General features: G+C 44.6%; 1 protein-coding gene across 2 annotated transcripts in view; it reads right to left on the reverse strand.

The window, feature by feature from the left end:
- Positions 1 to 10,850, reverse strand: part of MINAR1 (membrane integral NOTCH2 associated receptor 1) — a 50,369-nt gene extending 39,519 nt beyond the window's left edge. The window contains exon 1 of one of the 2 annotated variants that reach the window (XM_090148995.1): positions 10,626 to 10,850. The gene's annotated coding sequence lies outside the window, so the exon portion shown is untranslated. Of the gene's footprint in view, positions 1 to 9,866; positions 10,038 to 10,625 lie in introns of those variants that run through there. The other variant, XM_090148996.1, reaches the window with a different exon arrangement.
- Positions 10,851 to 15,772: the final 4,922 nt, after the last annotated feature.

Consider the following 15,772-nt stretch of genomic DNA (forward strand, 5'->3'; position numbering starts at 1 on the left):
TCATAGAATGGCTTAGATTGGAATGGACGTTAAAGATCATCTAGTTCCAGTCCCCACTGTGAACAGGGCTGCGAACCACATAATTCCTCTATTCTACCTCCAGACATAGGGTTAAAGGACAACTCTGAGGCAGACAGACAGGTTGTTGTAGGAAACTTCTAATAGGGAGAAAAGGGAAGGCACAGAAAAGAGAGAGAGATCTAATCTGAGACCCAAACCAGCAGGCACCAAGTGAAACTGTGCTGATGGACAGTTGGGAACACAGAGCAAAGAATTAAAGACTGAGAAATGTTTTTCAGGACATGTAATTACAGGTGGAAATATCTAGCTGTCTTATATACAGAGGCAATTGAATTTGAGCTCACTGGAGTCTTAGGGTCTAACACAGGAAAACCAACGACCTCAAAAAAAAAAAAAAACACCATTACTTTCTTCCTCTAGGACAACAGCTTTTGAATATTCTTGTTCTAGCTATTTCTAGTCACTGAAAACTTTCAAGAGCAGATGTGACCCTCGGAGGCTTCTTTGCACTACAGAAAGGGGAGTCACTGCTTTCTGCCATAAAATCACGAGGACTGGAAAAGACCACTGAGCTCATCCTGTCCAGCTCAGCCTCTCCCACCATGCCCACTAACCTCATCTCTCAGCCATGGCACACTGCCTTGAGCACCAGCTCCACATTCAGACAGAAAGCTGCTATTTCAGCCTTAAGTTCAGGGCCGTTGCCTTGGTGTCATCCAGCTCCTAAACGCTGTGTTGATGGGGGCAGCACAGACAGCTTTGAGATGGGCACTTCTCACTCTGCCCTGGTGGCAGCTCCTGCTCCGTGGCACAGGGGATGCACTTGGTGCTTCAGAAGAGAACAAGCTGCTGCAGGCAAACCAGAACATTTGAATTCCTGCCCAGCAAATCATCCCCCTGAACGGGAACTTTCAGATCAGCATTTATTAATTCTGAAGTGTGATTTTGTTTCCAAGAAACTTTGTCAGCTGCAACAATAAAAAAAATTGCTGCGCTGGCAAAGTTTCTGATTGAGGAGAATTCAAATGACAGCACAAGTGTTTTGCTGATAACAAAATCATATACGTTTGTTTTATAGCCATTGCTATTTGCTGCAGAATATTTATGGCGTATGCAGAAAAATTCTATGCATTCAGCACAGTTTAGAATCCTTTCCCCTGGATAGTACTTTTTCTGGCCAGAAGCTTTGTGTGGATTGCATAAACCAACACATCCACTGCAGAACTGTCCTGCTCCCACGTGCAAGGCACGTAAACTCACATACAGCTGTTTCCTCCTATATTTCCATTTACACCCAAGCAATGTTAGTCTAAGCAGATACTTCACTACAACCTGTTTCCAGGCAGCTTACTTTATACCTGTTGTTTTATCCAGCTTAAGCCTTGTTTTTGAAAATACCTCTTGCAGTTAAGATTGGGAGCATAAGGCAATTTCCAGCTCTGGTTCCTGCCTCACTCAGTTTGTCTAATAGATCTTTGGGCAATGCTGCAGATTACTTGATGTCTGCTGGATCTCATGTTGTCACCTCTGAAAAAGTGCACTGATAGACACTGATGACTGCAGGTCAGAGCAAACAGCTGGCAAATGGCTACTAGCATTGCTGTGGAGGAAGCTAGACTATCAAGCCTGGAGCATTTATCAGGCTGCAGGGAAGCTGACTTGCCTGCTAAACAGGGTGGTTGGCTTCTACTCACCCCCCCCCCCCCATTCAGATGAGGAGGGAGTAGGGACTCATATGGCTGTTTGCTGGAAAGGAACAGCTTTCCAGCCCAGCGATACAGCCTGCCTGAATTACCACTGTCCTGACAGCCAGGATATATTGCTTTACTCCTCCTTTCAGAGCAGAACTCATGGATTTGCAGCTGCAGCTCCTAATCATTAATCATTTAGACCCAGAGATTTGACTTTCATGCAACTCCAACAGAGCATTTTGATATTCAACAGACAGCTTAACCCCCAAGTGATGGCTCTAACACCAGGTTCAAAAACACAAGCCAAGACCACGTGTTTCTACCATGCTGAAGTGGGAGGCACTATAGAGGGCCAGGACACCATCACTGGGACCTGCCTTCCTGAAGGACAAGTGTTCACTGAGAAGGCCTTCAGCCTATCTGCACCAAGTCAGGATATCCAGTTAAACTGTCCAGGCTCATGTCTGCCAAGTGAAGATACTCCAGGTACCTTCAGACAGGAGACTGCCCAGAATTTGTCACTTACCTACCATCGTTACCAAGCACAGCTGGTGTCCTACATTTCTCATTTGAACTCAATCAACAAAAAGGCTGTTACTGTTATCAATGTACCCAGACTCCTGGAGTCATCAGATCTACACCGCCAAGAGCTTTACAGTCATGAATTAAGCCCAAGAGTCATTATTTTAAAAGTTCCATCCATAGAATCATTAAGATTGGAAAGCTGGAAAAAGATGCTAAGATCACTGTCAACTCATCCTGACCATGCCCACCATCCATGTCCCTCAGTGCCACATCTTCACAAGTTCTTGAGCACCTCCAGGGACACTGGCTCCACCACCTCCCTGGGCAGCCTGTTTCAATTCATTACCAGTCTTTCAGAGAATGCTTTCTTTTCTAACAACTGACATGAACCTCCCCACCACAACTTGAGGCCATTCCCATTTATCCTATCAGTAGTTACTTGGGAGAAAAGACCAACCCCCCACCTCACTCCAGCAGCTGCCAACCACCCAGTAGCATGCAAGTGCTCAGATCAGAATTCGCCACTGAAAGGGGAAATTCTTAAAAGAATAGCCTTAATTTCTGTGTGCAGTAGGAATTAAAGAAAAATCCAATGTTTGTCAAGTTGGGCTGCTCTTCAGTTAGTTTTCTGCTTTATAAAATAATCCTATTGGAAACATCTCTGTGCGTACATTCAGTAACACTGTTTCAACACAAAAGGAAACCCTACCCAATATTATAGATAGCTTTAACAAATATTGGAAGGATTGCTCTGCAAATACTAGAATCCTGCATGGCACTGGAATCAAGAACAGAGCTGGCAGGTGGATGCATTATAGCTGTGCACAAAACACACCACTCTCCTTCAGCAAGGAGGGCACGTGCCCTCATGGTGATATTCCCTACAGTGTGGGTCTCAACTCAGTTGACAACAGCAGAAGGTAAACCCACAGAATAGCATCCACTACAAAAAAGTCACAAGGAACTCACATATTCATAGCCCCAGTAAGGTAAAGGCTCTGTTAAGGAATGGGATCAGCCACTGAAGTGTGACAGTGGACTTCATTCATAAGTGAGAGCCAATGGAAGTAGGATCATAGGGGTTGGAAGGGACCTCTGGAGATCATCAGCTCCAACTCCCTGATGCCTTGCTTCATTCCCCGGGCATTCCATCTCATGTGGGCTGACTTTTGGGAAGTTGAGAGCAGGCTTAGGAATTGACAGGTCTTTAGATGAAGAAAGAGGATCAGGCAATTTACACAACCCCATTTCATTTTAGATTGACAAGAAAGAATCATCAAGGTAGGAAGAGACTGTTAAGATCTACTCCAATCATAAATGCTGGTAGGGCAAAAAAAAAAAAAATACGTGATAAATTTTAAGACCCCAAATAAACCTGTAAATTTAGAGCAATTTGCAGATTCAAAACACATTCATCTTGGCTGAACCAATTAGTATTTCCTGTTACTGGTTGCAAGTTGTTCTTTCTGGAGAGCACTGAGTGCTCTAAAGCAGCTGTGTAACTCCTACAGGCACTAGTAATTTATCTGATAAATAGTTTTTAGCCACCTACCACACACTGCCATTCAGGTCTCAGGGCTCATCTGTTGCTTCACAGAGGCCCTTTGTTAAGGCCTGATGTGACTGACTGTACACTGGCTGGGATGAGCCAACTCTCACCAAATACAGCGTTAACAAATTCTATGTAGCCAGCTGGAAAATTAAGAGCTGTCTTTTTCTCTGGGTTTTATTAAGGTTGAAGTTTTTTTATAAGTCTTCTCAATGTGCTGTTGCTACCTTCGCTTGAAGATAAATTAAGGTTTTGATCAGATTTTCTTTCACAGAAATTGACCTGATGGTCAGAGATGATGCCTCATGCATTATTCCACCCAGAGCAGGAAAAACTCAACTGCAGCTTTCTGCAAGAGGCCAGTTTTGAGTGCTCAAGGAATCTGACCATTAGAAATCACTAGATAATACTGTCAACCAGCAGCAACTGTACACCACATTTGCTTTTCATTTGACTTCGTTGGAGAACAAATAGTGATTCAACAGCTTTAAATTCTGACCGCTTGAAGTGCACAGGGGCAAAATGGGTTGCAAAACCATGCAGCTCTGTGCAGATGCCTACAATTACATCTGTGCCACAACCACAAGAGACAAACACCTCCTATTATGCAGGGCAGACAGGATCAACCCTACTACAGCTGCTTAAACTTGCAGTTGAGGCAGTAGAAATGCTGGGCAGTTTCAACAAAGTTGCTTGATATCCTTCCCTCCCTCAGAGACGTGAGGCTGCTGGCTTTAAGTTCCCATGCATAGGTAAAGATCCTGAAATTACCATACATCCATAACAGGAAGACTACTGCATCACAGACAATAAGAGTTAGAAAGTAATTTTTTCTGTGAGTTATATTTGATGAGTGTAACACATGCCCCCAGGAAGACAACAGCCTTTGTGTATGTGTTGGTAGAACAAGCCAATGATACGACTGGGCCACAAGAGAGGCTAATGAGTTTCTGTAATTATTTCAGAAACTCTGCTCAGGAGAAGCTGGAGATTACTGTCATTGCTCAGCAGCAGAATATGAAAACCAGGGCAGGACCAGGCATCCCAATTGAACACAGACTCAACTCAGACCAGAAAAGATACAAAAAAAAAATCATAGATGTTTAGCTAATCTCTGAAAAAGAGGATTGAAACAACTCATTTTGGTTTGAAAATTAAAAACTGAGGGTTCATTCACAGCCCATGACCAGATCAGGAAGACTACCAATATCAGACCCTGCCTGTTTACGCACCAAGTCCCAAAATCTGAAGAGATTTTGGTCTCCACTGGCAACACCAGACAAAAGTCATTCAGGCAGAAGAGGAATTTTGCTTTTGATTTCCAGAGTGAACTCACTGGTCAGTTATGTGATTAAGCCTTGGTTGATGGCAAGTCTGGATGAAGGCAAGAAAAGGGTTCGTTTTCTGTATCAGCCTTTCTAGAGGCTCTCCCCACTGGATATTTCCAGGAAGCTGATACAATTTTTCTGAAAAGGAAGGAGAGAGAAGTCTAATATTGGAAAATTAATAATTTAGGGGCAGAATCAAACTAATTGTAACTTACGTTCAATTACACAACTGCAGGAATGTCAGCAGTTTTATCATTCATACTTCGTCCAATAAAACCCCTAGGCCTTTAATTTGTCTCCACTCCAGTACAATCCTGCATCACAAGAATGCTTTGGCATGGAACAGAGGTCAGGCTCACTGCAGAGCAGCACCTGCTGTAAATACAGTGACTCCTTCCCCTGTGGGAAGGCACCAGGATGCTCTTTCCTAATGAAAAAAAAAAAACAGACAAGCACAACACCTGAGAGCTCATTTGCTTCCGTGCTCTGAGGAACTGCATCTTCAGGACATACACAGATTCCTCATCCCAGTCTCAAAGTGCCTGGAAAAAGGCAGGGCTGGGCACCAGGTGGGGATCCAGCACCTGCTGGAAGACCCATGGGCTCCAGCTGCCCAAGACCTGGGTGGGTTGGGATTTCATTCTGACTGTGTCATTAATTACCCCCCAAAAGAGCAGGAGATCAATCCCACAATGTTTTAGCAAAAAAAAAAATCAGCTATGGAAAGCCAACAGCTGACTACACTGTCGCTGAACTGACTTGTAGCATGGTTTTGAGGAATTATTTCATTTTCCTTATTGATATAAGCTATGCATTCGTAAGCAGCTCAGTGCCTCACCAGCCTCCTGCCAGGCTGAATATTTTAGCTGCAAGATGAGAAACAGCAAAAGTTCAAGGTTGCCACAACAGCAATCAGGCTTTAGGTCTGGAAATACTGTAGACAGGTAAGCAAAATCTCTCTCAGCCTCAGGACATCTGAAATTCAATTTCATTTAATGAAGCCGGCTGCAATGCACTATGGCACACAGCAATGCTTTGCAGGAGAGAGCAGTCACCCAGCAGGACAACTCCATGGTGGCCAACCCAGGAGAACAAGAGCACAGATCACCTTAAAAATGGGTGGCAGTATGTTTCCCCAGCTCGCACAGAAGTAGCTGTAGTGGAAGTAAGAAGATTTCATCTATGGGTGGACCACAGACAGAAATCCACACTGTTTTCCTTAACAGTAAGCCAAGATGAGCTTTACCCACTGCAGCTTCTAAATAGCAATCAAGACGGTAGGAATTGACATAGGTTGCCCAGAGGGGTGGTGGGTGCCCCATCCCTGCAGACACTCCAGGTCAGGCTGGATGGAGCTCTGAGCACCTGATCAGCTGTAGGTGTCCCTACTGCAGGGCAGTTGGACCAGATGGCCTTGAAGGGTCCCTTCCAATTCAAACAATTCTATGATGAGAAGAGCCACCAGAGCTTCTCCCCCAGTCAGGCAGTGTGACAACAGCACCCCACAGCCTGTAATGGGCACTGTGGACAGGAACCTGTAAACTGCACTAAGTGGGCACATATGGTCAGGGACTGCTCTCAGAATGCAGCAGTTTTAATTACATTTGTTCCTGTGACAGATTACAGCAGTTTACCTTAGGATTAAAGGCCTGCAGCTTCCGTTCCCACACTGTGTTCTCTTTCTATCCAAACCTTACTTTATATTTTAAACTGTGCTGGAACTGGATTTTTTTAAAGAAAAAGTTAGTAGCCAAACAAATACGCCCATGACATTGGATGAATGATTGCACATCTGAAGCAGTGATGTCTTCAGGATTAATCTTACCTAAATATTTCATTTCTCCATGCTGAATTATGAACTCTTTTTTACATAAATACTGCTGGAGATTATAGATCATTCCTGAAAGCAAGGTGTGATTAAAAACCTAGCAAACCATTTGGGGAGGAAGGTTTCAGTATATAAGGAAAAAAAAAAATCACTTAGTTGTGACTGAAGGACCCTAGGCAGGATGACAAATTGGTCACTTATTTATGACAGTGTTCTGATTTTAACTAAGCTGGCTATCAGAAACCTTTTGCTACCTTTGCCATCATTGGATTATCATAATGAAACATTAGAGAACAAAACCTTTGGCAGTGCTTATCCCATCCCCACCTCTCTGCAAGGATTCAGTACCGTGCTCCTCACACGTTGGGCTGTCAGTGCACTTGAGAAAATTAGAAAGCATAAGGAACGCTGTGGCAGGCAAGACAAGATGAGCTGCAATCAGGGTAAATTACTGTCTGCAAAGGATAAATCCAATACACAAGAAGAGAAAATGTTTATTATGACTATCAGACATACCCAGGTGCAACACCCGCCTGAGGAAGTCACAAGGTTGCTATTTACAGCTCGTGGCAGAGGGCTCTCAGTGAGACCTGTTCAGCAACTGGAGCTGAGCAAAAAGCACAAACACCGTGAGCAGCAATTTGCACAGCATGAAGGCAGGTGTACAGTGCTGCAGCTAAGCAGAGCCAGATCTGTTATGCACCAAAGCCAGGTGCTCAACCCCATGGCTGGGCACCACATCAGAGAGGTCGTAAGGTCAACTAGAAAGAACTTGATCTTCTATAGGACCAGTCCTGAATGGGTTTTCTAGTTACTGTACACATCCAAAGAGGTCCCTCTCTCCCATTGGTTGTTGTGTAGACAGGACAAATATCCAGCTTGGCAATGAAAAGTGCTCTAGGAAACCTCACAGGTGAGCAAAGGAGATGGGACTCAAGGACAAACTAAGCCCAGCATCACAAGACATCTGAGTAACGACATAAGCTAGGCAAGTTACAAACCACATCTAAAGCTCTGTGTGCTTTCTGTGTCTGCCCAATCTCAGTAGCAAATCACATCCCACAACTCTTTCCTAACTAGGAGATAATCCTATTAATTACCAACAGGCCAGGGGATATCTGTGTTCCCTACTGCCCCAGTTTTTCAGGCACCTGGATAAATACTGAGCTTCTTCCTGCAGGGAAAGGATTGTATCTGCACAGCATTAATAGTCTAAAGCCACTTCCAAAATAGCTTCCACCAGCTGATAACTTTATCCTACATCTCAGCACTTTAAAAACAGCAGCTCCAAATATTCTCCCCGACCAATTTATCAAGATTTATATCAAATTTGGGATCTCTATCCCAGCTTGACTTAAATTCTATAATCAAACCCTAAGAGGCTCATATTCCTGCGTGCCACATTTTTTGTTTTCAAGATGTTCCCACATTATGAAATAGAAGCAACAGGGTCAGGCAATAAGCAGGAAGAGACTCTTTCATAAATGCAAAAGAAATAATTAGAACTCAGCAATTGATCTCAGAACACACACATGCTTCCGTTGGAAGGAGAATGTCATCCCCTGCTTTTTAATCTCAGGATCCACTGATATATTGTGAGTTTTGTGCTTCTCAGTGCTGTGCATTTACAACCATTCTGCTCCTTCCAGTGGGGCAGGCTTACCAGTGGGCTGTTGCCATTTAGTAATTACAAATATAAATGTCACTGCTGTCAGATAGCATAACACACCTCACGCATCAGGACACAAGCTGCTTAAAACCAAACTATTATAGTAAAGCTGCCTCCGTGTGAATACGCATTGATTAAATTTCTAGGCATTAATCATTTTTAATAAAAACTGAATTTTGTCAAGGCAGCAATGAACTTTCCAGAAGACATTGGGATGAAATACCTCCAGAAGGCACTGATCCTCCAGACATTGCCTCGGTGCTGGGAAACTGCTTGAGTACATAATGTACAGATGCAGAAAGCATTGTATAACAACAACTTCCACGCAGCACTTCACCCAAGACAAGAGCAGGAAACCCAAAAGCTGCAGCTCCCAGGCCAGTTCCTACAGCACCAACAGTCTCTGTAGAAGTGCAATGGCTGTAACCTGAGGTCCAAAGGAGTTGGTTTCCCTGTGCCATCAATCTCACCCCAGGAAGAGATTTCTACTCCCAGAGCCAAACCATTTCCCACTCTGTCACTCTCAAATCCTATCAGATTTCAGGCTCTGGAAGATGGATCATCTCAACAGTCCTATGACAGATACACTGCTGAGGATGCCCACTTACTCAAAGAGAAAAGGGTAAATTTGTTCCATTTATGCATTTCTATCAGTGTCAGATCCACATACAATGCCATACTCATCTTTGACATATCCCAGAAGTGTGCCACAAGACCTTCGATATTCACATATTTAACGAACATGTTTTGATTGAGGGACTTGTGTTCTTTATCTTCCTAGAGAAGCAACACCCCAGGAAAACAAGCTGTAGCTATTTCCCCTATACATTAAGTGAAAAACTCAGCACTGGGATCAAATTGCAGTCACAGAGCAGAGCAGCCACTTGGCACAGTGAGAGATGGCTGTACCAGTCATACCTGTGAGCCTTATTTACAGAAGCAACACAAAAATATTTGAGCTGGCAGCACTCTGTTCTGACAGCAAATACAGCTGAAAGAGTTTTCTATCCTTTAAAATCTACAACTTATAAGAAGTGTGGAAAACAGATTTCTCCTTTCAGTCCTTCCACTTCTGACTGGTTGGTATAATAAGGAAAAAAGCCTTACGAGCATGAAGCATTTGCAAAAAAACAGGCAAGGATGTCACTACCATTCCTCGATCTCCTTACGGGAGTCCAGTTCTGAGAGCAAAGGAAAGGAGGGAAATCTTGTTTGGAACCAGGCACTGCCCAGCCTCAGTTTGCTGCAAACTCACCTGCCTTGGAGCTGTATTCTTCTCTGGGTAGAGCACCACAGCATCAACTGCACTGCCAGGTGGGGCTGAGTCTGGTTCAGCTTGGTCTGAGCCAAGATGCTGGTGTCAGGCATGGCAGAGACACAGCCACTACTGCTACCCAACCCTGCAGACAGGTTCTTTATCTTTTGTTCCCACTTAGACCCTTCTGGGAAGCTCAGAGCCCCACTCCAGGGGTGAATTGGGCATAGCCACCAGGACACCCTCCTGGTCTGTCCCAGCTCCTCAGCCCCACACTACTACTTCCAAGACAGCTGCACAGTAAAGCAGGTTGATAAGCTGAGTTAAAAACAGGAGAAACTCTTCCTAAGCAGATCACACTACAAAAGCATCATTGAACAAGACTGGTCTGCAGGGAACAAGGCACTGCAAGATGCCTCCTTGCCAGGCAGGCTGTGCTCCTCCAAGCAAACATACAGATGGAACACAGGTTTTCTCCATGCTACTCTTGTGCACACCAGCACCACACACAACAGAACCTGTGGCACCAAGAGACACCCTAGTACCCAGGACAAACATCCATCAGAAGAGAAACTGCACCATAGCACAGACTACATTGCTTCCTACTGAGTTAACAGCACATCTTGCAGCTCTAAGCACCTCCTGCAGGATCGAACAAATTCAGGCCAACAGAGGACCTCTCCAGCACCAGGTGGAGCAATCCTGCTGAGCCCCAAAGCAAAGCTGCTGCTTCAAGCACAACAAAATCAGAGTATTCACCACATCAAACTCCAGCCAGGCTCCTGAGCAGCTCCTCTTCTTCCACAGAGCACCCTTGTCTTGCAGGCTCTCATCCAAAAACCTAACCTACCATCACCCACCTGAGCCTTTATAAACTCATGGTCCTTAATGATTTTCAGGTGGATTCAATGCACCAAAAGAGCTCATTTTCTTCACCTGGAGATTCTAACCCCTCCCCCCCAAGCCTCCTGTTAGGAGGCCTTGATTTCTGTGCTTTGCAGGTTGGGTCTGCCTGATGGGAGGGATGTTTTGGTAAAACTGATGTGTGCAAGAAGATGCTGAAATATCCAGTGACTTGAAGATCTTTACTTCAGGCTCCTTGAGCTGGAAAATAATGATGTGTTGAAGTAACAATGCTGGGCCTTGTGTTAGCCAGTTGTTCCCAGGCAATAGAAGATCTGGGTCCTGTGAAATCATTTTCTCTAAAGAAAACTTGAGTTTTTGACAAAGCAAGTTGAGTGGTTTTACAACACACCCGTTTTTTTACATACACTTTTCTTCTCTTGTAGAAGAAAAATAAAAAGGCTCAAAACCTCAATTTCTTTGCTACAGAAAAGCTGTCACTGAGCTCCGTGGAGGTTTCAAGTGTGTTTTCATCTACACTGCACTGTGCCCTGCAAAGCAACGATGGATTTCATCCCTTGATGGATTTCACCTCCTATATGCATTTCCCAGAGAAGAAATGTGTGACTTTCACGGCAAATCAGTGTTGCTTCCTGGGAGAGAGAAGGGAGGCCAGCCCAGAGGAAGAGGTGGCTGTCCAAATGGAAAAAGCCAACGGTGGCCTTTTCAGTTCTTTTATTCTTTTTTCCCATACAAAGTAACAAACTGGTAAAAAAAATATGAAGACATAAAGGCCAGCAAAGGACATGTATTCCACTTAAATAAAAAGAAGATGTGTCTATAGATATAGATAACACAGCCGTGGAGCAGAGCTCGGATCTCTATAAAGCTCTCATTCTGATCTGAATCTAAAAATCTTTTCACAACCCTTTCACACACCTCAATTATTTTAACCACTTAGCCATCACGTTCTGGTATTGATTTGGACACATACCAATTATTTAAGTCAATTGCCTATTAAAATTCATTTCCAACAAAAGGTCAGAAATGCAAATTGAAACCAGATGCAGTACATTACACCTATCAGCATTGTGATCTGCACACACGTTCATTATTATGTTTCTGCAGAAGTAAATCCTCTTGTCACGTTTTGCTCTGTTATGTCAGAGTGGCTATTACAGGCTCTATTAATTAAGAGGGAATCTTTATTGTTGTTATTAACAGAAAGTTTTAAATACTGCCATCTTCCATAGAGGTGTAGAAAGGCACTGGGGGCTGCCTACCGACAGGTTCTGCAGGTGGATGTGTGCCTTCTCTCCTTACAGATCTGAGGAGCTATAAGGCTCCCAGTGGGGAATAACAGGGAGAAGTGGTACTTATCCTGGGTGCAGCCAGGACAGCACCACTTAAGCATCACAAGGAGCTGTGTGCCAGTCCACTCAAAGCCCATTGAGGGGAGGCAGCAGCCTCTGCATGTCACCTTGGATGTTTTTTCCTATGAAGGTGGAAGGAGGGGTTATTTTGACACTTCTGGTGGGAAAATTTGATCTCTGGCCATCTCTGAGCACCTGAAACATCTGCAGCTTGGCCCCTATTATCGTTTCAGGATGCTGCAGCTCAGAAAAGGTGAAAGAGGGGAAGTGAGTGCCACAAGATGAAGAGATGGGGATGGAGATGAGCTCTTCCTGGGCTTCCAAAAACTCACGGTCAAACATTTACCTGTTCCCTTGCATCTGTCCCTCAAGTCAAGCCCAAGACAAATGTGACTTAAATTAGAGGAAAATATTTTTGTATCATGTTTTTTAATTCGTGTTTGGAGCAGATGGTGTAGCCAGCCTCCAGCTGACTTCTTTTCCTAGACAGACATGTGCAGAAAGATCTGTGGGGCAGAGATCTGTGGGACTGTGACTGCAAGGTAGGTTGGTTCCCACTGGGGAATTCCACCACTGGCCAAAAAAAGCTGTAGGAAGTGCCTTGGAGCCATGTAACCCAGTGGTTAAATCCCAAATCCAACATATTCGCTTGCTTACTTTATTAAAACAAGAGATGAGCAAGAACCCAGCCCTGTGCAGGATGTGAAGGTCTGTGGCAGGCAACTACAGTCTCTGTGAATGCCATTCACTGTGGAAAGGCAGCTCAGAAATGACCAGCACTGAGGAATTACAGCAATTTGGCTGAGATCATCCCAGTGCCAACACGACGGTCCCCAGGCAGGGCACACAGCTGATGCGAAACTGATGCTACACTTGATCTTAGCTGAAAGGCCATTAAAAAGGAATCAGAAAAGACTGGCTAAAAGCAATTTATGGGGTTACAAAATGATGTATTACGTGCACCATGGCTCCAGGTTTGCAGTAATTTAGGCTGGTATTGATTGAGGAGAGACTGGGGCATATTCCACCACCTTTTTAATTTCAGGCTGATTTGGCCGCTGCTTGCAGGTCAGCAGGCAATGTGATGAGACAAAAACAAACCAAGAATCAGAGCAGCCAAAATCACCCCTCTCAGAAGTACCTTGTAAATAACTTCTAAGGCCGAGGAAGGAGAACAGAATGAAAGCTATTAAGGAAAACAAGACTGGAGATCCAGACTGAGAAAAAATGGTTTCAAGGCACCACTAAGAGGGAATATCACGCATACATCCCATCATCGCCTGCCTGTATTATCTCAAACAAATAAGCTGGATTTATTCATATATTATGGTGCTAATTCTGATTCAGTATGACAAGGTTAGGTACCAAAATAAAGCCAAAATACACAGGACTGCTTACAAAGGCCTCTAGCCTTATAATTCCAGCCAAGGGATGGATGGCTTGGTGGTGTTCCAGAACATGCTGCAAACCTGAGCCTAAATCTCCTATGAGGGTAAATCTGGGGTGCTTTGCTCCTGCAGGTAGCAATTACAGCCCCAAGTGCATGGACAGTGATGGTGAACAGAGGAAACCCATCACTACCTGAGGTGGGGAAATGGCCCATTGGCTGACATCAGTGCAGGCTATTTGCTGCATACATTTACCAGGTGATATTCATAGAAGTATAGAATTATTTGAGTTGGAAAAGGCTCTTAAAGATCATCTGATCCAACACCCCTTCACTGAACGGGAACACCTACAGCTGATCAGGTGCTCAGAGCCCCATCCAGCCTGACCTGGGGTGTCCCTATGGATGGGGCACCCACCATCGCCCTAATGCACCGTGTGCTGGGGAGCCTGGCTGGAATCTGGCTGCAGGGCTGGGTCCAGCTCCTCCTTTCTGAGCACGAGTTGTGCCTTTAGGTGGAACCACCTGAGCACCTTGTTCCTCTGCTTCCGCTCCAGAAGGCAAAGACCTCCAAAGCTATTGGCAGATTTAATTAAAACTGGCTTTGAGATGCAGAGCGATATATAATGGTGACGGCTCATTCCGCATAATACTGTAATAACCCTCTCTCATATTAAACACAGCAGCAATATTGTTCACCAGAGATGAGGACATTAGCACAAATAATCAGCCTGACTGCAATGAGGGGGCACTGAAACCGAGAGGAGGGCTGAAATGAGTGCTTCCTTCAGGTCCTTTTTCTTCACCCTGCACCTCTAATTAGATAATGAAGACAAGCGAAAAACACTGGATTTGTACTCAGAAGTTGAAAACATCTTCACAAGGTTTTTTCAAACTTCTTGGGGAAACGCTTACAACTTTCTGACAGATTATAATACTCACCTTCCTTATATAACCATAAGCTCCTGCTGACTTGAAATTCCTCCGATACGAAATGCACTTCAGTGGCCGTTTTGTTCAGGATCAGTTCATCCTTGGGAAAATATTACTGCCAGAATGCTACGTGAGTCCACAGCTTCCACCTGGATGGTGAATTTAAATCCTCTAAAGAGGCTTTAGGAATTCATAGCAGAGCTTGATCTACCTTGTGGGGGAGGGAACGTCTCTTTGGAACTGCAGCAGCTGAAGGCATTGGTTGGCTGATTTTTCCACCAACAATTGGTTATATTTGATTGTGCGTCTGTTCTGTTAGCCCAGTGCCTTGCTAATACCTCCTCACTGCAGGATGTGGTAAGAGAAAGAGTTGTTAAGGCCAACTTAAATGGAAATCCACATGCAGAGCGGTGGCCTAAGTGGGCTCCATGTCTTCTTAGCAGATCTGGAAGGTTCAGAGCGCTCAGAGGGGGAAGCAACATGAAGTTCAGGTCTGGATTTCAGCCTTTCCCTTAGCAGGTGGAGGATTTACAGAGGAAAGCTTTAGATTCGATTCATTTTGTAAAGGAACTGTGTAAGTCTCTATCTAAGCACCCTGGTTCACACAAGTAAATAACCTCAGCCCTTCTGATCGCTGAGGAACGATGATTTACGACAGAGGTAATGTGTGCTGAAGAAAAATACAACTTGCTCCTGAAAACCACTGATTAAAGTGATTAAAGCAAAGCAAAATGACTCTGGGCTTCCTCCTTTTCTTCCCTAATCCAGCTTTACCCCTTGGAAGCTGGAATGTTACCTACTCAGGTTAGAATAGGGTGCAGCTTTGGGCAACAGAGGAAGATCAGCAACTGGGACAACTTACCACAGGCTGTAATGGAGTCCATCAGACAGACAGCCTAAAATTGGGGTACCAGATTTTCAAGTGATCGACGTGTTTCAAACTGGGGCTAATTCAGAAGCATCCTTTATGTTGTGTTTACTCTGCGTGACAGAGCCATATTACACTGTAATTGATTGTTAGGTGAGGATTGCGGGCTGGCAGGTTCATCCTCTTCACCTAATTAATGTTTTTTCCTCATAGCTCAGCACGGGACTTGTTTTTCTTCCCCTGCAGAGCTCCATTTCCTGCCCACACCCCCTCACATCGCCCACTTATTCCCTCTCCCTTGGCCTTGGAACAACAACCTGGCCCTGCACACACAGGAACTGCTGGTTGCTCAACTGGGCTGACCCCCAGTCCCTAACCCCACTGAGGAGCTGGGGGCAGGAGAAGCATCTCATCCTTTGCAGCCCAGGCCAGTTTGCCTGCAGATGCTGCATGGTGATGTGAGTCATTGGCCTTCCCCTCCTCTTAGAGCATGGACTTCCCT

This window comes from Phasianus colchicus, chromosome 12, assembly GCF_987193195.1.
Source record: "Phasianus colchicus chromosome 12, bPhaCol1.hap1.1, whole genome shotgun sequence".
Classification (NCBI taxonomy): domain Eukaryota; kingdom Metazoa; phylum Chordata; class Aves; order Galliformes; family Phasianidae; genus Phasianus; species Phasianus colchicus.